At 38.6% G+C, this 25285-nt stretch overlaps 1 protein-coding gene and 1 pseudogene across 22 annotated transcripts in view; one reads left to right on the plus strand and one right to left on the minus strand.

Moving 5' to 3' along the window:
* Window positions 1-25285, minus strand: part of NRXN1 (neurexin 1) — a 1158212-nt gene that overhangs the window by 860355 nt on the left and 272572 nt on the right. The window lies entirely within an intron of this gene.
* LOC110136507 (protein mago nashi homolog pseudogene) lies at window positions 3419-3825 on the plus strand (annotated as a pseudogene).

A 25285-nucleotide genomic window follows, 5' to 3' on the forward strand; every position in this document is an offset into this window, starting at 1 on the left:
TTTATTTTCTCTTGTTTTGGGGCACATCACAGATAATCAACTATATCTGCTGGATTTTTGAAGGTTCCACCTCCTTCCCTGGTCCTCTTTCAAGTCCATTTCATCTCACCCCAAGCCAGTCTAGATGGTGATATTCCAAGTATGATTCTGATTTCAAAGCCAATGAAGCCAGAGCTAATACATCTAGTCTTTTCTTTCTAACGGGCTTCAATAACTCTTCTTGAGGCATGTCAAGATTCAGTTTTCTTTGGTAATTTTCTGTACTTCATTATCCATGAATGAGCTTTTCCACACAGGTAGTAATAATAATAAAATAGCAGTAATAACACCAATGGGGCCTCCCTGGAGGCTTGGTGGTAAAGAATCCGCCTGCCAAGGCAGGAGACAAGGGTTTGATCTCTGTGTCAGGGAGTTCCCCTGGAGAAGGAAATGGCAACCCACTCCAGTATTCTGGCCTGGGAAACACCATGGACAAAGGAGCCTGGTGAGCTACAGCCCATGGGTTCGCAAAAAGTCAGAAATGATTCAGCGACTAGACGACAACAACAATAACACCAATCCTCTTATGTACTAACCTTCTAATTCTTTTATACACATTACTTCATGTAATCCTATGAACAGCTCTATCAGGCAGACAAATTACTACAGTTTTACAGAAGAGAAAACTGAAGCACCCAGGCTCACAGCTAAGGGCGTGGGCCCAGAGTCTGCTTCCGACACATCATCAGCTGGGTCTGGGCTGCTGCTGGCACCACTGCCTCTGCATGACCACAAACAGCCTTTAGTTTTAACTGTACCTATTATGCACCATTCATGATATTAAAGATTTCACAAGTATTATTCCACTTAATTTCAAAAACAACACCATCAGCGAGGCACTGCCCTTACTAAAAGAAGAGAAACAGAGATTTGGCAGGGGTTGGTACTCAGAGGTCACACAAGCAGTACGTTACACAAGTCAAGACTAGCATCCATGTTTCTCTAACTGCAAAAGCTATAATTTCAATCATCACCCCATCCTGGCCTACCCAACTATTCCTGGACATACAATAGGCCTCCTTTGGCACATGGGGCAGCAGCAGTGACGTTAAAAACAAGTGTGATTATGCATTATTTTATTGCTACTATCTCTATGAATAAAATGTCTATTTGATTTTCATTTAACCTCAAAAGAATCTGATTACTGAACAACCATTGAAGAATTATTGGCAATTATGTTCTGTAATTATAGCTCCTGTTAATGACATTAGTGTGCAGCCTTTCATATTTAGTCCTATTAATTAATCCCCATAAGCCGAGAAAGTTATAATCAATACAACAAAGGCACCACGGTAAATTATAAATAATCCCCAAATCCCTCAAATAGTTTTCAAGCCTCCTTCGGTTTCCTTGGTTTGGACAGACTTATTCTGGAAGCTTGAGGAGTCTGCAGTGACTGATCGCTCCTCAGGCAGAATCACCTGTGTCATAGCGCACCTAATCAGGCAGATGTTTAAAACTGGTGTCCGGATGCCACTGACAAAAATACATTTCTGTAGCATAATAAGAATAATTAGCTGGTTGAGTCCAGAGACCCCCTGACCAGAGATACAGCTTTTCAATTCTCTGAGCAATATATTCCTTCAGATAACACCTATTGTCAGGGAGTGTGTGTGGTTTCAGTTTTGCAGAAGCTGAACACAGCTAGTGTGTGAAATGATGAAAGTTCAACAAAGGAAATTTCCTGATTGCTCAATCTCACAGATAGACAAGATAAACGGGCACACTGACAGTGATGCCAGGAATTGATGATTTATGAAAAACAGGTTTCTGAATCTAATGTTTTTCAAAATCCCCCAATCCATTCTTAGATTCTCTTCCACATACTTTATCAACCACCTACGTTGATACACATTAGATTTCTAAAATGGCTACATTTATATATTTTATCTGAGATAGCTACTGCTATAGTTGTTCAAAGATGCTACAAGCGGCCTCAGAAGTAGTCCATTTCAAAAAGATGTAGCATGCCAATCCACTCTGCATCATGGATGGAACTGAACTAGTTGCTTTCTGAGGCCCTGACCTATGTTAGCCTAAAAGTCAAAGACTCCTGTTCTTTTGCCACAAAGGAAAGAGTCAGAACTTGATCCCTGTTGGCATCTCATGTCCTTCTTTGGTTGCACTCTTGTTTTGGATGATTTCCCAGGAGATAGTGAATAACCCTCAGCAGCTGCCCAGTCTCAGAAACCATTTGAGAGGAGGAAACAGAAGCTCAGAATAAATATCTATCAAAGCATCATTGCATCAGATATAACAGAGGACATGGTCATCTTTAGAGGATTCAGAAAGGGGAATAATATGACAAATTTAGACTGAATATATATTGGGTCCTTCAGTAAATAATTGTTAATGGAGAAATCAATCTAACCGGCCATTTACAAGAATTAGTTTATAAATTTATGATATTCAAGATCTGGAAATAGCCTTAAAGATCATCTGAAGCCATCTTTCCTTTTACAAATAAGGGAGCTGAAAGTCAGAAAGACTAAGAAACTTGGCCAAGGTTACCCAGTAAAACAATAGTTGAAGTAGGCATGGAAGAGGGACATCTTAACCACATCATCTGCTGCCACTCTCAAACTGAATGGTTGATTCAATTTTAAAAGTTTTAAAGCCAGAATGATACTAGGCACACTCTTAAGATTTATATTTTAAGATGAAAGATTTCATCTTAACATCACTGACAGTCATTGCTAGCATGTCTCCTCCATCTTGTCAGTAAGCAGAATTCAGATGTGAGTAGATATTGGGAGTGTGACCTATACTGCCACACCTTGGGACAGGAGACCTTACCAGGTACTGTAGTTCATATTCTACTGTCAACAACTTTTATACAAATTCAAATAATAATGATGATGATGATGACAGATAACAATGACAGAAGTCTACAGTGTTTTAAGGCAAATTTCTTATATAAACTTCAGGGCCCCTATCTGACCAGTCATCATTTTTTATTTATTTAATTTTTGGTGGTTTCCCTAGAATTTTACTTTAGATTTTAACTATATATTTTTTGTTTGTTTCAATTACTTACCATCAATTAAGAATTCTAAAATTTCACTTTAAATTGGAGTGCTCTTTTCTCATAAGCAGCCACTAAATGTTGAAACACAGGAAGCAAGGGAAAGAGAAGGCAAGGCAAGGCAAACCAAAATATTCCTTTCCTGCTTGACTGAGCAGTGTTGGAGTTCCCAACTCTGCTTTAATGTTTCCTTATTCCAGCAAAACTATCAAAATTCCTATACAAGTGGCTCTTCTAACCACCACCAAAGTAACTATACAAGTGCTAATTAACTAGTCTAAGTGAATGTAGATTTCCTTTAAATTAAAAACAACTTTCAGAGAAATAGATAGGGACTTATGTCTGTATTATTGCATGGGTCACAATAGCAAGTTTAGTTTTGAATTCCTAGAGTCTGAGTTTTGATCTGATAGAAATCAAAATATGCCAATAGCAGTGATTATAAAATTGATGTCATGATCAGAAAACAGGCTTAAGTAAAAAGTGTGATGGAGGAACTGAAGGGAATAGCTGATGACATTGAAATTCCCAAAGAGGATGATGCTTTTTGGCCTCCTCCCAACCAAGTACAGCGGCAGGAGCGTGAAATCGTCATTGGAGATGAATACATTTCTTTCCCAAGATTGAAAATTGGTTCCCTTATTAGTGTCAATCAATCCAAGGATCCAGAAAGCTTATGGGTATTTTATTATCTTCTCTGGGACCTGAAGTGTTTGCTCTTTGGTCTTATTGGATTACACTTCAAGATGAAGTCAATCTAGATTGAATACTGGTGTTGACACCAGCGGGTGGGAGTAGCTGCTTTCAATGACCATTATCGGGACAGTTTTGTGTATATAAGGGCAATATTCTTTATAAACTATAAATGATTGTCTTTGATAAATGTGTAACCAAAAAGAGCAGTTTTAACTTCAAAAGGAATAAGAAATAAATCTTCAGAATGTCATACTCAATAACTATGCTTCTTAAAGCAAAATATATAAAATGCATTGTCAAGGACAGATACTCCCTCATGAATTATGTTATGAGATTGGCCCTTTCTCTGTTATATTTACTCTTCCTGGCTATACAATAAGTACACATTTGGAGGAAAAGATAAGACAAAATAAAATATTCTGATTTAAGAAGAGGGTAAAGGTGGGAGGTGACAGTGGCACCATGGCATTGAGATCTACCTGAAGGTTCTGAGAGATGGGTCTCTTGTGCAAAGCTGAACCTGGAAAAGCCTTGCTGTTGATGTTGTTCAGTTGCTAGTTGTGTCTGACTCTTTGCAACCCCAGGGACTGCAGCACGCCAAGCCTTCCTGTCACTCACCATCTCCTGGAGTATACCCAAGGTTCATGTCCATTGAATCGAGGATACTAGCGAGCCATCTCAGTGAATTTATTGTTTCCCAAGCATGTTTAATCACATTTAAAGAACTGTTTGCATTGCTTTAAATAAATAATAGCTTACTACTTGAATATTTACTTCTTACTTGAATCAGAGGATGAGATGGCTGGACGGCATCACAGATGCAATGAACATGAACTTGGGCAAACTCTGGGAGATGCTGAGGAATAGGGAGGCCGGGCATGCTGCAGTCCATGGGGTCACAAAGAGTTGGACACAGCTGGACGACTGAACAACAATAGCAAAACTTGAATATTTAGTTCCTTGAACACTATGATATACATTTACAATTGTGAATGAATAAATTTCTGTTTTCCCTTGAAAGTGGGACTGAGTTAGCAAAGTGTACCCTCTTAAAGAAAGAATTCTCTAGGAATAATTTCTAAGAAGAATTTCATCTTCTCCCAAAGCAGGGCTTGAACAGACACTGGGGGAAATAAACTTCCAAGTGATAGCAGCAAAACCCAGCTGTTCGTGCAAGTCACTTTGCCACAAATGGGAAATAACAAAATCTTGCCGGCAAACATGCAACGGTTGCAATTCTCAGGACAGAAAGAGGGTCCAGCTCACATACCACCTTTTGGAAGTGCAGGCTCTTCAAACAGCACTTGGTCAGTGCTGCTTGATTGTACGAAAGTATGGAAAAGCACGCATGCTCCCCAGTTTCAATGATGGTTCCTGTATTGTTTTAGAGTGGAATAATCTCTCCAAAGCTTTCTAACAGCCTTCTTACCCTTATCCAGAAGGCAGAGGAAAAATAATCATAGAGTTCAATGAGACATTTTCCAGATGAAAGATGAACTTAGAATATGAATCACTTAGGAAAACTTTCTGTAGGTGTTGCTTCTCCAGGAAGGCCCATCAGACCTGTTCTGAGGGGTGAAGCAACACGTACTCTGTATCACCCAGCATGCTGCCTGGCAAACAGGAAGAACCAGGAAATAGTTACTAGTGAAATTAAATCCAGCCTTCCCACTTCAGAACAGATACTCTGAGCAAAGAAGCTGTTAAAGCACTGGTTTATGCAAAGGTTGTTACAGTGTTGATTCAAACAGTCCCGTTTAGCTCTGTTAGTCTTATTGAATTATTTTATGAAGAAAGCCAAAAACATAAACTCATATAAATTAAAATAGCTAAGTGAATGAGTGAGCAAACCATCGTGGCTCAGTTGTTTCTGACTGGTTGCAACCCCATGGACAGGAACCTGCCAGGTTCTCCATTCATGGAATTCTCCAGGCAAAAATACTGGAGTGGTTGCCATTTCCTTCTCCTAAAATAGGTAAAAGGGCACCCAAATCCTCAAGAAACACCAATTCTTTGGCCTATTTATCATCTCCATTTGTATAATGATTCCTTTGCCCCAAAGTTCACAGTTTAGCCTTCTGATGATGTAAACATACCTCACAAGGTATTAACCTCTGCCAATGGAAATAATAATGTAATTGATTTAGTACTATGATTATTTAACATATGAACATGTGCTCATTGAGAAAATATGATGTCTGGACAACTGACATTGCCTTTTTTGCCAAATAACAAGCTGATGTTCATAAAATCTTACTGGAGAGCACCCAATGCTAACTATAGGATTTCAAACTGCTGATTTGCAGAGATGAATCGCGAAGCAATCTACATTGTGTGGCTAATCAGAATTCCCATCCTTACCCATGCTCTGAAAAGAAGCCTAAATTTTTTTATTTGGAAGCCACTGTGAAAAGCTTTCATTAATTTAAATTTCAGAACAGATTTCTCCCCATTATGTGTATTCAACTAAAGGCTTATTAAATACAACGCCATGATAAAAGTGAACAAATAGCAGGTTTTTCCAAGGCATCCATTTTATTTTATTCCAGGATCCAGAGGCATTGAAAATTTAGGGACTGCTGCCACACTTAGAAATCTTTTGAAGACTAGAAAGAATTGGTAATAATTTAGTGATTTCTATTCCTCTACAATTTGTTTAAAAACATGTGATATAAATGACTCCCTGTTCCTTAAAACTGCCCCCAAATTAAGCAATATAATAGCTGCTAATTAGATGCATTTAATTCTAATTTACAAGCCATCTTTACTTGTTCTTTGAAGAAATACTATTCAACTGAATCCTATTATATCTGACATGGTTTATTTATTACACTTTATCTGAGGAAAAAAAAAGTGCATATCCGAAAAAGCATCATTCTATAATCCTGATGTTAACTTACTTGTATGCTTCAAAAGTTTAGAGGTTTAATATTATTTGAACTTGGTGAAAAGTATGTAAAGTTTCTCCCTTCTGCTTTTCATATTTTGGGGGGAAAAAAGATTCCATTAGGGTTTTCAAGATGGCTAAACTTGTAGAACAAAAATAAGAAAAGGGAATAAAATAAGCCTGAGATGGTATAATTCTCATGATTCTATATATCTTTACAGGAGAGGAACAGGTTTTGAGGAAATGGCAATGGGAAGTAGGCGTGCTGAGCATGTTGAACAGGGAAGGCTCCAGCAAAAACAAATGCAATGCTAGCTGCCCTCCATTAAGGCCAACACAAAAGGAGAAAAGAAAATGACAGAGTCACGACAGTAGACAAATAACCAACCCCTCTCACGTACATCTTGATTTGTAGTTCAGCCTGGCAGTGAAACGTCAGGGGCTCCGTCACCCACTTAAAGTCAGTTTCACATGATAGACTATTATTATTAGGAGCATTATTATGACCATTTCCAGTTATCTCTACTCTTCTTATCCCCCTCCTAAAGCTGTTATAAGAAGAGATTACTCAAAAAGGGAAGGAAATAAGTACCCAAAAAGGTTAAAGTAGGAAAAACTGCATGTTTTCAGAAAACTTTGTAAAGACTGATGAAGCAGGGGAATAAAAAGAATAAAATGATTATATCAGGTTCTGTGCAGTCTGACAAGGTAATCCCTAAGTGGGAGAATTTCTTCTCAGCTGCAAATTTCTAGCTGTATATAGAGTGTGACTGACAAGCCACAAACATAAATTAGTGAAACCAAAAGGAAACCATTTGGCAGCTCATTATTTTACCATTTGCTTCATTTCAATAAATTCATGATGACAAGCTGAGGTTAGGGGGAATTCCTAAAGGCATTAATGTACTGGTTTAATTGAAGAATAAAATAATACTACAGGAGAATAAATGGCTTTAATAAACATACTGAATTAATATACCATAAAAGGAAAATAGATAGGTGATTCATGCACTGTTCATTTGAGATTTCTTAAATTATAAAAACAAAAATAGCCTTCTCTCTATAAAAAGATAAAGGAAATGCCATTTGGTGTTTTGGTAATCAGGCCTACTTGAGAGATCATTGATCTTCTGATTAGATATTAATATTGCTTCTAAGTGATTTTACTATTATAGCATGCTCCTAGCTTAACTTACATATATACATATTCTCTTATTATTTATTAAAAATAAGTTTATAGCTAACAATATTATCTTGTACACTTAAATATCTGCTAAAAGGGTAAATCTCATGTAAGTATTCTTATCAGAGTAAAAAAATGTTGAAGTAAATTTGTAGGAAACTAAATTTAATATGCTACACTTACTAACACAAAGTGAGGAGAATCAGTTGCTTTTTTTTTAACCCAAATAATCAATTCCTTGCCCTCAAAAAAGCCACAATTTTCTATATTTCTTATAAAATGGTATAGAATATGAATTACCAGGAAAATTCCCTCAATAGTCTATTTCACTTTGCAGTATGAACATAGCCTGTAATTATAACCATTAATTCAAAGGGAAAATGATTTAAATATATATCAGGCTAATGTGATTTAAGCATATTGTTTTGCTGTGGTTCCTTTCTGGGACTGAATATCAAGATGCAGTCCACTATGCCGAAAGCCTCTAGCTTTCCAAAAACTGAAAGCCTTTGCCAATAAATCACAACTGTTCTACCATATGCCTCTTTGTTCTGCCAAGTATTACCAGCCTGTTCTACTTTTAAGCAAATTTCATTATATTATAGCTCAGAGCAATGCTCATTAAAAAGTATTACTGAAAAATGTCAAGTTGTTTTTATATAGAAACTGGAATTTATTCTCTACTGAAAAGTCAGGTATTTATTGAACACAAGACATTTGTGAAATACTGATCTCATTTCACAAGTCACTTCAAAAATCATCATTCTCTATCTTGACTGTGAGGGTTCAGTCCACATTACGATTGTCTAAAGCATTTCCTGTCTTGCACCAGGTAACTTTCACTAGTATCTCCCACTGATGCAGATAAACTATGACCTTTCTGGAACTGACCTACTCTCAAATGGGTGGAAAACCTTTTCCTTGTTTCTTCACAATAACATTCACATTCATCCTCTCCTTGACCGATTTGCTTTTTTTTCATCTCCCAGTCACAATCTTCCAGATAACGTCATGTTGCAGTCATATTTTAGGTGACTATAAACTTTGTTATAGCCTATTTACTTTAAATAGTATGATACAGTCCAAATAAAGCTAGCCTAGAAATTTCACCTCCACAACTTTTAGTTGCAGTGATCCTTAAAAGTCACTTAACTTCATCCATAAAACAGTGATTACATCCTCCCTTTTCTCTTGAATTCAGTTTGTGAACACAAAAGTCTGTAGTGCATGTTCAAACGTTCTGTATCCCATTTACCACAAACCAAACACAAAGCCAGAGAGCTTCATTTTGAAGCACCAAACTCCTTCCTAAGGAAATGTTTCCCTTTGTCTTCAGATGCTAAAACCCCACTGGCCATAATCTGTGAGCCAAACATGACAGGATTAATCTTCATTACCTATTGTAACTAGATTTAACATTCTAGACACAATGAAGAGCCATAAAATGTCAGGCCTTAAACCAGGAGAAAAGCAAGATCTTCTTGCTTCCTCTGAGGAAAAAAGAATGTTTTTAGTCCCCTGAGGAAAATCAGAAATACTCAAATGGGGCCAAGGTATATATTTAAGCTAACAAAAACAACAATAGAAATATTTCAATTGTTCTTAAATCTTAGGCCAAATCATTCTTTGAAGATTTCCTAAATGAAAAGGCCAGACTAGAAGAGGAGCAGAATCATGCATTGAGGCTGCCTTACTCTAATATACTACATTTTTATGCAATAAAATCAGGATAAAATGGAAATCAAGGTCACTTTTGACATGATAGAAGTGACAAAAGAGATATCTAGAGAAACAGCAAGGAACAGAATAGAGGTGATATAAGAAAGCACATACTGTTTGTACTGTTCATGTCCCATCACTTCATGGCAAATAGATGGGGAAACAGTGGGAAAAGTAGCAGACTTTATTTTTTTGGGCTCCAAAATCACTGCAGATGGTGACTGCAGCCATGAAATAAAAGATGCCTACTCCTTGGAAGGAAAGTTATGACCAACCTAGACAGCATATTAAGAAGCCAGAGACATTACTTTGCCAACAAAGGTCCATCTATGGTTTTTCCAGTAGTCATGTATGGATGTGAGAGTTGGACTATAAAGAAAACTGAGCACCGAAAAATTGATGCTTTTGAACTGTGGTGTTGGAGAAGACTCTTGAGAGTCCCTTGGACTGCAAGGAGACCCAACCAGTCCATCCTAAAGGAAATCAGTCCTGAGTGTTCATTGGAAGGACTGATGGTGAAGCTGAAACTCCAATACTTTGGCTGCCTGATATGAAGAGCTGACTCATTTGAAAAGACCCTGATGCTGGGAAAGATTGAAGGCGGGAGGAGAAGGGGACGGACAGTGGGTGAGATGGTTGGATGGCATCACTGACTCAATGGACATGAGTTTGGGTAAACTCTGGGAGTTTGTGATGGACAGGGAGGCCTGGCATGTTGCAGTCCATCGGGTCGCAAAGAGTTGGACACGACTGAGCTACTGAAGTGAACTGAACTGAATAAAGAATAGGTTCACATAATTTGTCTTGCTAAATGTTATGAAGAGACTTAACTGTGAGTAGAACTGGGAGCTGGGTATCTGTATAAAGCCCTCAAGGCATTTCTTCACATTTTCTTTTGCTTCAATCTCTTTCCTTCCCACCAAGGATCTTTCTCTAGTTATTGTCTATCTCCTTAGCAATGAGAGAAGGGAGGCTGGCCAAATCATCCATCATGAATCTGTCACCCCTATTCTCTAGGTATGGCTTTACCTAAAATAAGATTATAAGCATACAACTTTATGTCTCACAAATACAGGGGTGACAAGGAAGCTCAGAGTAAAGTAGGGTGCAATCTGGCTGCCAGTATAGAAATTATGATCATTTAAATGTACTGAACCACATTTATTTAGAAAGAGCTCAAACAGAATGATAAGAAAAATACTAAGACTCTACCAGAAAACTAAGTACAATCACTTTCAATAATCTATTAAGAGATACTTATCAAGAGCCTGAAAATGTTCATACCCTTTGTCCTATTAGTTCACACCAGGAAATCAACCTAGAGAAACAGCATTTTCTGCACACAAGTTTTTACTGCAGAATTATTTAGAAAAGCAAAGTTTTGGAAAAAACCAAAATATCCAACAGTAGTAAAATAATAAATCAGTAATAAAGAATAGGCAGTTAATTTTTTAAATATTTGTGTAATAGAAAAATATTAATATTTTGATATGTTAAGATGAACATGATCTCAAAATGTTTGATTTATGTTATACACATAGAAAGACTGGGGCATCAAATCAGGATCTAGCAGTGCTGGAATTATAGTTACATTTTACTTTCCTCCTTTGAGCATTTTTGGTTTGTTCCTAATAAACTCAATAAATATTGTGTCATTGTAAAAATAATCCATACCTGTTGGGTATTTATGTGTTAAAATGTAAAGCCTAATCTTTAGGAGGAAGTCTGAAAAATGGCTGTGCTGCTGGAGCAAAAGAATGCTTTAAAGAGAAGAAACATGGCATACTAAGGTGAGAAAGCATGTTTTGGTTTTAAATGGGATGGTTTTCTTGGAGACACGCGGAAGTCAGTCTCTTTCCTCGTGAATGACAGGATTTCTGTATTAAAGTGTTAGTATGAGGGGACAAATAGTGCCTCTCAAATGTGCAGAGAAGCACATTCAGTAACCAGCCACAGGATTCCACAGAAACTATGAAGCCCTCCATGCAAGCTCAGGTATGTGAGTTAAGCAGGAAAAGTTACGGAATAATAAAGAAAGGGGTAAGGCAGACACACAGACCAACACGTAGAAGGTGACATCTGTGGAAGATTTAAAAAAAAGAAAAAAGTATGGGAAAGAAACAGTGCAGAAAGGAAAGGAGAGAAAATTGATGATATTGTAACCAGACAGAATGTGGCATGTGCAAATGACAGTAAAGACATAGAGAATAAGTTTCATATTTCTCATTATACATACAACATATTCCTCTATAAAAAGTTCTCAATGAAGCATTTAAGTAAATATTGCTTGGCAACATAAGTAACACCTGGATATAGTATAGTAATACCAGGCAAACCTAGCAATTATCTCATCATTAAAATAATACCCTAATGCTGATGGCCTTTGAGAGGATATGCCCAAGAAAAAGTTGAAGAAGACAAGGCTACTGGAAGAGGATGCAACATGAGGTCTCACTATTCCCAAGAACTGGAACTTCTTTCCAATAGCAGCCCATAAGATCTCCTGACACGCTCAAAAGGGAGAGAACAACAAAGAGAACGACACCATTATCGCTGTGTAAGTTGATAGAATCCCTGTACTTTTTAGAATGGGGTAGAGAGCTCTCTTGTATTGCTTTACTGCAGAAGTATCTAGAGTCTGCAGTTGGAGACTGGTGAGGTCCTTACCCATCTGAGAATTTCAAGTTTCTCTAAAATGAAAATGAGACACAGAAATAGTTTAACAAATACAAGGACCAAATCCAATACTTCAGAGCAAATGCCCCTTTCCTAGATTCAAATATGTTGGATTTTCTTTTCCTTATGCTTCATGACATTTCATGGCAAAGCTGCAACTCTGATGCTTAGAACTGTGGATATTTACTTTCTAGTTAACAAGATTAATTAGCTAAAAGATCAAATCTAGATGTTAATGAAAGTGAAAGGTTTATCTAACATTTAATGCCTCGGAATTTTATTCATTAAAGAGCAAGAAACAAAGGTTGATTATATCTTCCTTCTTATAAGTTATTTTAGAATAACCTTTATTCTGGCTTTTCTTCCCCTAGAAATGATTTATGTTGATAGCATTCTTTGCTGCTTCTCCGTTTCTCTTTCCAGAACAATATGACCATTTCCCCCACCTTTTGTCCACACTGGTTTTAGGCAGATCAACTTCACGTTAGGAAACAAAAACTAAAAAAAAAAAAAAAAATCACTTTTGAGTGCTCTCATTCATTTATCTTCACCAAACTAATCACAAAACTATGCTTTCAAGACCACCAAGTGATATGAGCGTGGTCTATTCCAGCTTGAGAATTCTTTCCAAGGCAGTTTGGAGCTAATTCACTAGGTTGATTGGTAAGTCAGGTCTTCATGCCAGAAAATGATTATGGCCCAAGGGAACATATCCTAAAACTAAGAACAATGGTTTTTAAGTTATTAAACAGTAAGAGGATTATCTTCAAAGCAAAAATTAAAAAAAAATCAATCAGCATAAATATGGGAGCAATAGTGTGCACAGGTGACTTTTAAACCAGAAAACCGTTTTCAATAATTTCATTAGGGATAAAGGGACAAATTTGGGATGTGCAATTAACAGATAAAAGTACTATACATAAGACAGATAAGTAACAAGGATTTACTGTATAGCACGGGGAGTCGTAGGACATCCATAGAGGTTCAGCAGTAAAGAATCCGCCGGCAATGCAAGAGACACCGGAGACTCGGGTTTGATTCCTGGGTTGGGAAGACCCCCTGGAAGGAGAAATGGCCAGTATTCTTGCTGGGAAAATCCCATGGACAGAGGAGTGTGGTGGGCTGCAGTCCACAGGGGTGCAGAGGCAGACATGGCTGGGCCCGAGCACAGGGAATTATAGTCAATACTTCAAGAAATGAACAAACAAACCTCATCATAAAAAAGTCACCTTTAATAGTGAAATACTGGGGGTGAACCACACGTTGCCTATATATGTTAAGAATGATTACCACTTATACAAATATTTGTTTATTTGTTTAAGAGCAGAGTTTGTCAATGTCACAGTGCATTCAGCACAGTGTCCTGCTGACTAGTCAGAAGTGGACCTGATGGGAGCCTGGCACTCAGATTTCCTGAGCTCTGAGGTTTCACATTTTGGAACGTGTTCTACATAAGGAATATGTCATCTCAGCCTAGGTTTCTAGTTAACTTACACACTGGCATAAAATAAGAGGCATTGGGTGAGAAGTCAGTCACCAATTTTGTCACCATTTTGGCACAATTCAGGAAAAATCAATCAGTCTGCATCTTAGCTACTGAATCTATCAGATAAGATAAGCAAACAGGGGGGAAGAATTCAATGAGACTGCACAACAAGGTTCACTGGAAATGATGTATTGTGAAAGTTCAAGACACAGTTATGAAAGCACTAATGTGTCAGGAACATGGGTGAATTTGAGAATAATTCCTTGTGGTCTAGTTTTGCTTTAGGTAAGGAGATGTGGGTAAATATGTTTATGAAATTTCATCCTGTGGATGGCAGAGATGAGGACACCAGGACCAAGAGTTTTATCAATTTATCTGAAACTTTCTCAGACCAGTATTGAGCACTACCAATCTCTGTGTGGGCTAAGTTGCTTCAGTCACATCCAGCTCTTTGCAACCCTATGGACTGTAGCCTGCCAGGCTCCTCTATCCATGGGATTCTTCAGGCAAGAATACTGCAGTAGCAAGAATCCTTCCCTCTCAGGGCTCGAACTCATGTCTCTTATGTCTCCTGCACTAGCAGGCGGTTTTTTTGTTTTTTGTTTTTTGTTTTTTTTACCACTAGTGCCATCTAGGATCAAACTAACTAACCTGGGTTTCATTTATTTAATGAACACTTGATAAAGGTCATTAGAATGAGGATCATTCCCAGAGCCTATCTAGCAATACCAGTTAATTGGAGGAATGGTGTTCTCCACTTGCCAAGTCTCAGGAAGCTGCCTCTAGGAGAATTATAGCTTTGGCACAAGCAGATAAACTCAGATTACGCTTCAGGAAACTCTGTTTAGTGGTGACTGCATATAGGTCATTTAAAAAAAAAAAATCTCCCTGCACACAACCTGATCCTGTACTACTCAAACACGTCAATAGTTATGATTCATTACTCTTCAAAGGTCTCAAGTTGGAGCTCAATATTCCACTGGGAGCTTGGAAAATGAATCTGTCCCTTCACTGAGTTATTAGACAAGTTTCAACACATCTTTTCATCAGCATGAGAGAGTCCAGAAAACCCAGCCTCTGTAAATTCAGAGAAGGAATCTGGTATTTTACAGCACATGGAAAGGGTGTTAATCACCATTATTTGCTTCAACCATAGCCTCTGATCAAGCCCCTATCTTCTCTGTTTCCCTTCTCCCTACCAGTCAAATCTTACCTATTTCCCGCACCTAGTTGGAGTCCCATCTCCTTTATGAAGACTCCTCTAATGAGCATTTATAGTTAATAGTACTGTACCATGTTAATTTCTTAGTTTTGATAATTAACTATAGTTCTACAAGATGTTAGCTTCTGGGAAACTAGACGAAGGATAAAGGGTGTGCATGCTGAGTCACTTCAGTTGTGTCCAACTCTTTGTGACCTTTTGGACTATAGCCACCAGGCTCCTCTATCCATGGGACTCTCCAGGTAAGAATACTGGAGTGGGTTGCCATGTCCTCCTCCAGGGGATCTTCCCAACCCAGGGACTGAACCTTTGTCTCTTATGTCTTCTTCACTGGCAGGCAGCTGAAAGCTGAAGAATCGATGCTTTTGAATTGTGGAGCTGAAGGAGACTCTTGAGAGTCCCTTGGACTGCAAGGAGATCAAATCAGTCAATCCTAAAAGAAATCAACCCTGAATATTCATCAGAAGGACTGATCCGGAAGCTCTAATACTTTGCTTGGCCACCTGGGGTGAAGAGCCAACTCATTGGAAAAGACCGTGATCTGGGAAAAATTGAGGGCGAGAAGAGAAGCGGGAGACAGAGGGTGAGATGGTTGGATGGCATCACTGTCTCAATGGACATGAGTTTGGGCAAACTCCAGGAGATAGTGAAGGACAGGGAAGCCTGGTGTGCTGCAGTCCACGGGGTTGCAAAGAGTCAGAGAAGCCTGAGCAACTGAACAACAACAATGAGGGGCAGTCTCTCCTCTGGTGGGCTTTATAAAGCTGCTGTGAGGCTGCTTTCCCCACTCAAATCACCTCTATTTCTGCAGCTTCTTTTTTGCTAGGTTATCATGTACTCTAACCATACTTACCCTCACCCTGCAGCCTGTCTTTAAAAACAAAAAAAGTTTCTGAGAGGCCCTAAATACATATTTCAAATACCAACAGTTTAAAAACAAAGCAAAACCTGTAGCTCATTATGGCAGTGACTTTCGATTGTGTGTGCCTATGTGGCGCAACTGATGGGACCTCAAGTCTCTAAGGAAGGTGAAATAGACACGGTGGGTGGGGCATGTGTAACATGAGATGTCCTTTCCTGGCTGCCTTACCTGGAGGTGAGCTTCTCTGCTCAGAGTCATTATCTCTGTTTATTCACATTGTCCCAGTCACTCAAACTTCTTATATTTCATTCAACATTCTCCTAACTATCGTCCTAATCGTGACCTCAACCAGCCAGCCAACTCTCTGCCTTGTTTGCTGAGTGATCTCTGAAACTGCAAGCCCAATTCTGTCATTAAGTCCTTCAGTATTGTCCTACAGTGTCTCTCCATCCGCTTTTTACTAAAGTTCAAGCTTCTCAGCAACACTGAGGCTACCCCTTCTGTTCAGACCTTTCAGAGCATTCTAGCCCCTACTCTCCCCATCCTCTGATCGCCTCCTCTTTCCCTAGCCCAGCTCGTGTCCTGCAGAATCATGTGCACTTCTCTAAATGGTACTGGTCATTTCTTTGGAGCTTGTGCACAGGCCATTTTCCTGGCTGACCCTTGTTCTACCTTGCCTAACTAAATAGGCCACTTAGCTTCTGCTCTTTAAGACTCTCTTCCTTATCACTTCCTCCCAGTGGCTTCCTCTGACCTCAGAAGGGCTTTTCAGAGCCCCCCCTTCCCTTTTCCTTTAGCATTAAATCACCATGATCCTTATCACAATTTATCACACGCTAATTACTTGTTTAGCTTCTGTCACCATCTCACATCTCATTGGACTATCAGCTCTCCAAGTCAAGGAAGGTGTTTTATTAGTTGTGTTTTGTTTTTCTTTTCTTTTTCCCCTTTGGTATGCTCAGTGTCTGGCACTGCCTTCAGCACTAGGGAATGACAGAATGAACATGAATGGATGAACGAGAAGACATTTCAAAAATGTTTACAAAAAGTAAAATGAGTCTGTACACTATAATGGAATGATTATGAAACTGCACCCAGCAGTTTTGTGGATCTCGACAAACCAAACTACTTTAGGGCCAGCTTATCCAGTTTTTTAGTAAGATTATTAATATCACTCTTTACCTACTTCTCAAAGTTTCTGTGAGAACAGACTAGTGTCTGTAATTAAAAGCTATATGATGTTACTATTAATTAATCTCAACTGGTTACTTCATTTCCTGACTGTCCCATACATTCCCTGGACCATGGATTTTCAATTGCAGGGTCAAAGAGAGCTGGAATCAGGTCTGTCTGACATTTTATTAATAATTATCGCTTATTTAATTTTTATAGATGTCATTTTTTTTCATCTGTGAAATAATGATGACTTTGCTATTGCTTTTTGTCGCTACTATTCAAAAAACTAAGATCATGGAATCCAGTCCCACCACTTCATGGCAAATAGATAAGGAAACAATGGAAACAGTAAGAGATTTAACTTTCTTGGGCTCCAAAATCACTGCAGATGGTGACTGTAGCCATGAAATTAAAAGACACCTGCTCCTTGGAAGAAAAGCTATGACAAATCTAGACAGCATACTAAAAAGCAGAGATATTACTTTGCCGACAAAGGTCCATATAGTCAATGCTATGGTTTTTCCAGTAGTCATGTATGGATGTGAGAGTTGGACCATAAAGAAAGCCAAGTGCCTAAAAACTGATGCTTTTGAACTGTTGTGTTGGAGAAGACTCTTGAGTCCCTTGGACTGCAAGGAGATCAAACCAGTCAACCCTAAAGGAAGTCAGTCCCGAATATTCATTGGAAGGACTGATGCTGAACCTGAAGCTCCAATACTTTAGCTACCTGATGTGAAGAACTGGCTCATTAGAAAAGACCCTGAAGGCAGGAGAAGGGGATGGCAGGATGAGATGGTTGGATGGCATCATCAGCCTGATGGACATGAGTCTGAGCAAGCTCTAGGTGTTGGTGATGGACAGGGAAGCCTGGCGTGCTGCAGCCCACAGGGTCAAAAAGGGTCAGACATGACTCACAACTAAGTGACTAAAGTGATGGGAACTGATGGGTAATGCATATACAATACATACCTTAATTAATGCCAAACACTAATAACAGCTTAAGTAAATGATTCTTCTTCCTCATTACAGCCAGTGCCTAATAAATACTGGATGCATTAAAATTAACTAGCTAAAAAATGTTTTAAGATCTAGGAACCAAAGTTCCAATTTTGCTTCTTGGCCAACACATGAAGGATGGAAAGGAAGGAGCAAGACACAGAAAGATTAGCTTTCCTCTAGCACATGTCAGAGTTCCCCATTTTTGTCTTGTAACTCTGCTGTTGAAGGTGATATTTCATCCTATGAAGTTGGCTATGAGATTTCCTATACAGAGTAATGAAAAAGCCTGTAACAGCTAGTGACCTGCCTTCCCTGCTGTTTCCTCCACAGAATAATTCTGCCATAAAAAATAAAGGGGACATCTCCTTTTATTGAATTATGACAAATTTTCAACTGACTTGGAACTTAGGAGTGTCCTACTTTCCCCTCCAATGACTCTCCTACTGAGATGACACGTGACACATCCCAGGGAAGCATCAGAACTAAAGAGAAGGTTAAGACTGTGCCACATCCATCAGCACTTCTTTTGCTTTAAGAAGCACCGACCCTCCCCGTCATCACCTCAGTCTGTCTCTTTCTGTTCTCAGGATTCTTTTATTCCTCTGGCTAAGGGGAGATTTACAGGCAAAAGCCCATGCAGAGCAGCAGACACACCAACTATCTCCCTCCCATCTCTCTCCTTCCCTCCCATTAATGCATATACATGTACATATACACCCATTATATAATGGGTATATACATATCTGTCCATACAATATGTATATGCAATATACATGATATCAACTATGTGCCAGCCACTGAGGAGCAAGCAAAGCCTGCCCTATGGAATTAAGGGAGAAGATGACAGACAGCAGATGTGTTCCTAAATAATTCTAAGTTGAACAAAGGACAACCAAATCACACTTTAAATGTGCCAATAAGACACAATCTCCACAGCTGAGCTTTACAAACAATATTCTTTTTGGAGACTGGCAATCCTTTAGCACCCACCTCAGCTTCGGCTACAGAAAAGTTGAAGATGAGAACTGCACTGAACATCTACTGTGGCAATATGCAGAAACTCTGCAGTGTCCTTTTCAAGTATTTTCATGTGGCAGTCACTGACACCCCAAAATGCCTACATGATGGCATGTTTATCATTACACCAGTTTTACAGATGAGAAAACAGAGCAGTTGAACACTAAGCCCCAAATCATGCTGTTGGTAGATGACCTTGAACTCCGGCACCCAGCCTGAGTAGAGCATGTGTGCACAGATAGACAAGGACGCATTGTCTGCAAAGGTGGTTCACTGAAGAAGTGAATAAATGAGCATCATGAACCTGAACATCAAATCACATAAACACAACTCGGGATCAATAAATTGACAAAATGCTCAAGAGCTTGATTTGTTATATTCCTAATTTTTCAGCAAATGATGGAAATAAGTCCCTCATCCCCTAAGAGTAGCACAGTTGTAACACTTCCTGCTGAAGATATGAATCCTGTGTTTATAAACTCGAAGAGAACTTCTCTCAAAGGTCAACTGTCTGTAAGTTGCTATTGTTGAGTGATTAAATGAATGAGACACCTGGTAACTTCCTGCTTCTCCTTGTTTTAAAATACAGATTTGTGGGGAAAACACAGGTATCAGAGCAGCTCCTGTGAAAATTATTCTGACAAACCTAGAGATAAGTTCTTTCCAAGAGAGTAATTTAACTATCCTGAAGGACACAGGAAGCAAAATATTTATTTGAGGTGGGAAAAATTACATTCTTTCCTTCTCCTATTCTAGTAGACTTTACCAGGTTTTCCTGTGTCCATAACTCTGTTTACTTTAAAAGAGAGAGAACCTAAACTTTCTAGAATGTGATGTAACTTCACTAGGTTAACCATGGGGAAATGTAGCCTTAGAGGGAGAGAGGAGGGAAGGGAATCCTCTCAGACAGAAGGGAGACAAATGCAAGCTGTCAATTGGAAAGGGAAAGTATCATCCGAGGGGCATATCCATCTTTTCTCATTTCTACTTATTTTCTTGTCATCACCACTCCAGGGAAGGGAGGAGTAGATTTCCTGCCAATCAATGCTTTAGTACCAACTGAAGGCTGGTGATGGTAACTGCATTCTGTATCCTCTATACAGATTCAAGGGAGGGGCGTGCTGAGGAGACAATTCATACAGGACACAAATGATGATGTCTCTGCATGTAGTGACAAAGCCAACTGGAACCCATGGATTCAGAATAGCAAGAAACTTGAACAGTATTTCAGTCATGCTTCTTGGAAGAATCTCATAAAAATCTGAGTATCAGACTGGAGGGTTTTGGAGATGGAAGCAGGTGAAAACAATAATAAAAACAGAATGTTTTAAGCTTTCAGAAGCTCAAGAGAGCAGAAGATATGAGACAGGAATGGTAAGATACTGACATATAAAATAGATGTGTACTAGCAATATCTTTAATTCTTTGCCATTGATCACATGAGAAATCAAAGTTAACAGTCTCATGTGTCTTTCTACCCAGAGGGAGGAAGGAAATTTTGAATGACCTGGCCTTTTTTATCCGGGCAGATAATTAGACAATTAGTGCTCATCATGAGCTACAACAAAGCTCTCGACTGTCATGAATCACAGTCATGCTCAGTTTAAAAGAAGCTTCATAAGAATGAACTGCTTTTTAAAGAATATATTGGTTTCACATTTCTTCCAGGAACCACAGAAATTAGGGAGAACTAGGGAAGAGAGATTTCTATCCGTCAGAAAGAACAGAGATGATATTTACCATGCTTGGCTAAGCATCTTCCCTATGATTTATGTGCTGAGGTATTGCTTACATGGATGAGATGGGGTTGAGGTGAGGAAACTGAAATCATGATCTGAGAAGCACCTATAACAGAGGCACCAAAACTGCCCACGAAAATGCATATCCTGGCTAATTCTAAAATACTGACTCTCGGAAGAAAGTCCTCCAACTTTTTCTTTTTTTAATCTCCCTCCCCAGGGACTGACAGCATCCTTAAGTGAAGCAATAGAGGGCAGAAAAATCCACATGGGTAGATGGGGTAGGCAAAACAGGGTTACAGGTGTCTAGAAACCAAACAAGGCTACAGGATTAACAAAGTTACCCAATACTTCTAGTGTTAATAACGGAATATGTTGGACTTAATCTCACACGAAACGAGATGACATCAGTTAACATGGTTTGTTGTTGCCTAATCTCACCTATGAACGTTTTAAGGGTATTTCTTTTGGATAAACTCCCACGGTTAGATAAACTCCACAAAAACCGGTCACCATGGTTACCAAATGGGGTCAATTATTGGGACTATATTGTTTTTCCAGTGCAGATATGCAGATTACAAAGCCCTCATACTGGACAGGGTAGAAAGTCCAGCATCACTAAACAGCAGTATACTAATTAGTGAAAGTCATAACTGAATAAAACAGTACTGGGAGACTTATCTAAAGGAATGAACCAATACCTTTGCCCATAACCAGCCATTTCAAGGATCGGAAAACCACTGAAAAACACCTGAATAAAAGTAAAGCTAATTAAGTAATTTGAATACAATGACTAGATGAAGGACTTCCGGTTTCTGAATATCCTGAGAATTTGGGCAACTGCATCAGTTAATTTCAAGGCGCCCACAAGCTGATGGCAACTGTCCAGGGAATTTGTTCAAGTCCTGCCCGGTCAAAGTCGAGAGATAACACAGCCATCACAACCACAGGGGAAAACGCATGAGCACTTTAACAGTATCTGCCTTAAATTTAAAAGTGCCCTAGATTGTACAGTGGCATGTATTTTTAAATGTACTACTGTAGTTGGTTTCACACAAGAATACATCTTTATTATCCCAGCATCTTGTACCGTAGTCATTTTTATATCTTCTCCCCCAAATAAATTGTAAACTTGACTGTAGAACAAATGAACAAATTTTAAAATCTAAAGTGTCCAGTATTTGGGTAACATTATAGTACACATCAAAAAATCCTTCTAAATGTTTATTTGGTGGAGAGGATTTGTATCAGACATTTCAATGAGCACTAATGTAGTAACTACTAGTTTTCTGGCACTAGGCTAAGGCACTGGGGACAAAAACATGAATAAAAAATAGTTCCTGCCCTTGAGAAGGTCACAGTCTAGTAGAAAAGAAAATCTCTGAATGTATTACAATGTTATGGTAAATGTCTTTGCTAAACAACAAATATTCCTTGAAAATGAACAGTTCCTTGAATAACACATTCAGATTTTCACGTTTGTTTGAATTTAACTATGCAATGTAATTTACATTATTAATGCATTCTAACTCTGGGCCATACATGTAATACAAATAGTAGAATGTAATTAAAGCTTGTTTTATTATAAATATGCCCAAATACATAGCTGCACACTAAAGAAACACTGAAAGAATTCAGATTTATAATTGTGAGTGTTGAATTATATCAGGTAGTATAATTCTGGCTTATATCATACTCTCATTTGTTGATATAAAGACAAATTATTTTAAAAAACACTAACTGTACTTCTAATTCTAAACATGATTTCTTCCCTGAATTTCTGCCCAGACCTGGGGGTTGTGCATTTTCAGAAATGTGCACCCAACTCCTTTTCTCATGAATCTTTGGGATTCTTTGTAGTCTTTTTCTTACCAAGTGCAAGAAGTATGTGAAATGTTCTAATGAAAATGGTATTGAGCTCAGACATAAGGAGGTAAAAATCTTAGCTGAAAATGGTAACTAATAGAAAAAATAACTAATAGATAATTTCAGACAAGAAGCCAATTCTATTTACGCTCTGTTCCTTTATAACAGAAAAGCACTTAACTAGGAAGTCTCTAATGTCACCTCTTGCTTTAAGACTCAAGGATTCATTGATGAGCAGTATCCTCAGAGATTTTACATGAGAGAGACAGCTGGTTACAGCTGGGTCATTGACAATCTAGTGAGACTCACATACTGAGAATCCACAGCTCCCTCAGCTTTACACCCGTCAGCCACTCTCTCATCCAATTCCCAAAAGGCATTTGGATTCAGGAATCTCAGCTGGCAAAGCAACAAGCACAGCAAACAATAACCACATGGGTCCACAAGCAGCCTGAACTTGATGACCAAAACTTCTATTGGGATTTTTAGAACATGGTCTCAGCTATCTAGCTTCCTGGAAAATAAAGCTGGTGGCAAGTGTTAACAACTTAAGTTTCCCTAAACACAAGTAGAGGGAAAACTGTAAATTTTTATTTCCATCAATTCTTCAGGTTTTGGCATAGATGGGGGATATACTTATGGCTTCTATGCTCTGCTTTATTAACTTTTTCTTTAAATTTCATGGATCATTTTTCAGATTTATTCAGGTGTATACATTGATCATGACACTCTTCTGCATACTTTTTTTTTTTTTTTTTTTGCTGCACAGTATGTAGGATCTTAATTCCCCCATCAGAAATTGAATCCACATTCCTTGTATTGGAAAGGCAGAGTCTTAACTATTAGACCACCAGGAAGACCCTGGGTTCAGCTTTAGAGATGCCCCTTTTCCATGCCACTCAATTATCTTGCATTAGACAGAACCAAAGGTATTTCTTCCAATTCTACAAACCAGCCCTTGAAATCTGCAGTTAAGTAACAACAGGCCAAAGCAAGCCTACTGGATCACAGATGGGTTATCCAACTCAATCACAGACATTCCCTAATTTCCAGCAAGGAAACCTGCTGTCTCTCTAATGCACCAACATCATTCTCTTGGGACAAGGTCCGGTCTCTCTGGGTATCTTATCTTATTTGTAGACATATTATAAATTTTTGTAAATGCAAATGTAGTAAAAAAACAAACAACAATGCAGAGTGGCATGTTTAAAGAGATGAAGTGAGAAATTGCTTTCTCTGTATTTATTTTCCCAAGGCTTCTCATCCCTTTGCAGAATGAGATTCCAGCTTTAGAGACATTAAGAAACCAGTAACCATGGGACACGTTGCCTGGAAACAGCCTGATTACAACCAACTCACTCAGCTATGAGGAAATTCTACCTGACCCTTTAGGACCATTTGTCAAGCCTTATTATGATGATAAAGAAAACTTATACTTTTGTAAAGCCTTCAAAAATTATTGCCATGAAACTGAGAAACCTGGGCATCTGCTCTGGGGAAGAAATGGGAAGTTAATATGACCATCCAATGTCAAAATTTGACAGCCAGGACAAAAATAAAGAAAAATTAGTTCAGCACCATGCACAGAATTCAGAAATCAAAAACCCAAACCCAACGCTGAGCAAATCATGTCTGGGAATTGTACTGTCTGCTATGGGGGTTAGAAGCCAAGGCAGTCAGAAAGTCACTAATAAAGGCCATTAGTATTCTGCAGCAGTGCTGCTTAACTTGTACTTCCTCGTACATCTACTGCAGAACTTTCAATCAGAGGCTGCCATTAACAGCTGCTTTGAAACATACACCAGTTGGTTCTGTCATGCCCTGACAGTTGGACAAGATTTGTCAGGGAAATCACATTATAAAAACATTGCACAAGTTTAGCAAAATCTAAGAATGTCTATACAATTTTTTAAAAATCATTAATGACCAGTCTCAGAAAATAAGACACTTTTTTTTTTTTACTTTAGTGGAATAATGTTTTACAGCTCCATGACTATGTACATATGTGTGTGAATAATTATAGATAGATAGCTAAACATATAAATAAATAGATTTTTATTCATTCAACATAGAGGGATTATAAGGACACAACAGAGAATCCTGGTTCCACTAAAAGATTTATCTTGCTATTGATCTACTCACAGTTGCATTAGACTATGGTGCATCTCACAGGACAGCTCAGATGTGGCCTGGGACCCACCTTAATACAAGCTTTGCCGTGGCCTGAATCCATGATCAATTTCTAGGCACATCTATTACACTCTGACTGGAATACAGGGATGCTTCCCTGGTGGTTCAGACAACATAAGGACGCATGTTTCAGCAAAACTCAGCCACTGCTGTTTTGAACTAAATTCTGTTATCTCAGTTGTAGGAAATGAATTTGGTCCATTCGTTAACTGTAGGTAAATGTTCCGTACTTGAGAGCAACAGAGAATTGTGGAGAGTTAAGTTCCTAAGTTTAGCTGAAGGTGCCAATGAAAGGAAACAAATTTTACTTTGAAAGGACTGTTTCTCAATCCTTCACACATCCACAGCACTCCTGAATATGGCACCAGGCTAAGGTGCTGGCTCTCTAGACCCCAGGCTTCAGGGAACATGCCTTGATTTCATGTGAGGCCTTGGTACTTATCTCAGTCCTAGCACTCAGCGGATACTCATGAAACCTCTGCTGAACTGGATCAGGCACCATT

The sequence above is a fragment of the Odocoileus virginianus genome, chromosome 2 (assembly GCF_023699985.2).
Source record: "Odocoileus virginianus isolate 20LAN1187 ecotype Illinois chromosome 2, Ovbor_1.2, whole genome shotgun sequence".
Lineage (NCBI taxonomy): Eukaryota > Metazoa > Chordata > Mammalia > Artiodactyla > Cervidae > Odocoileus > Odocoileus virginianus.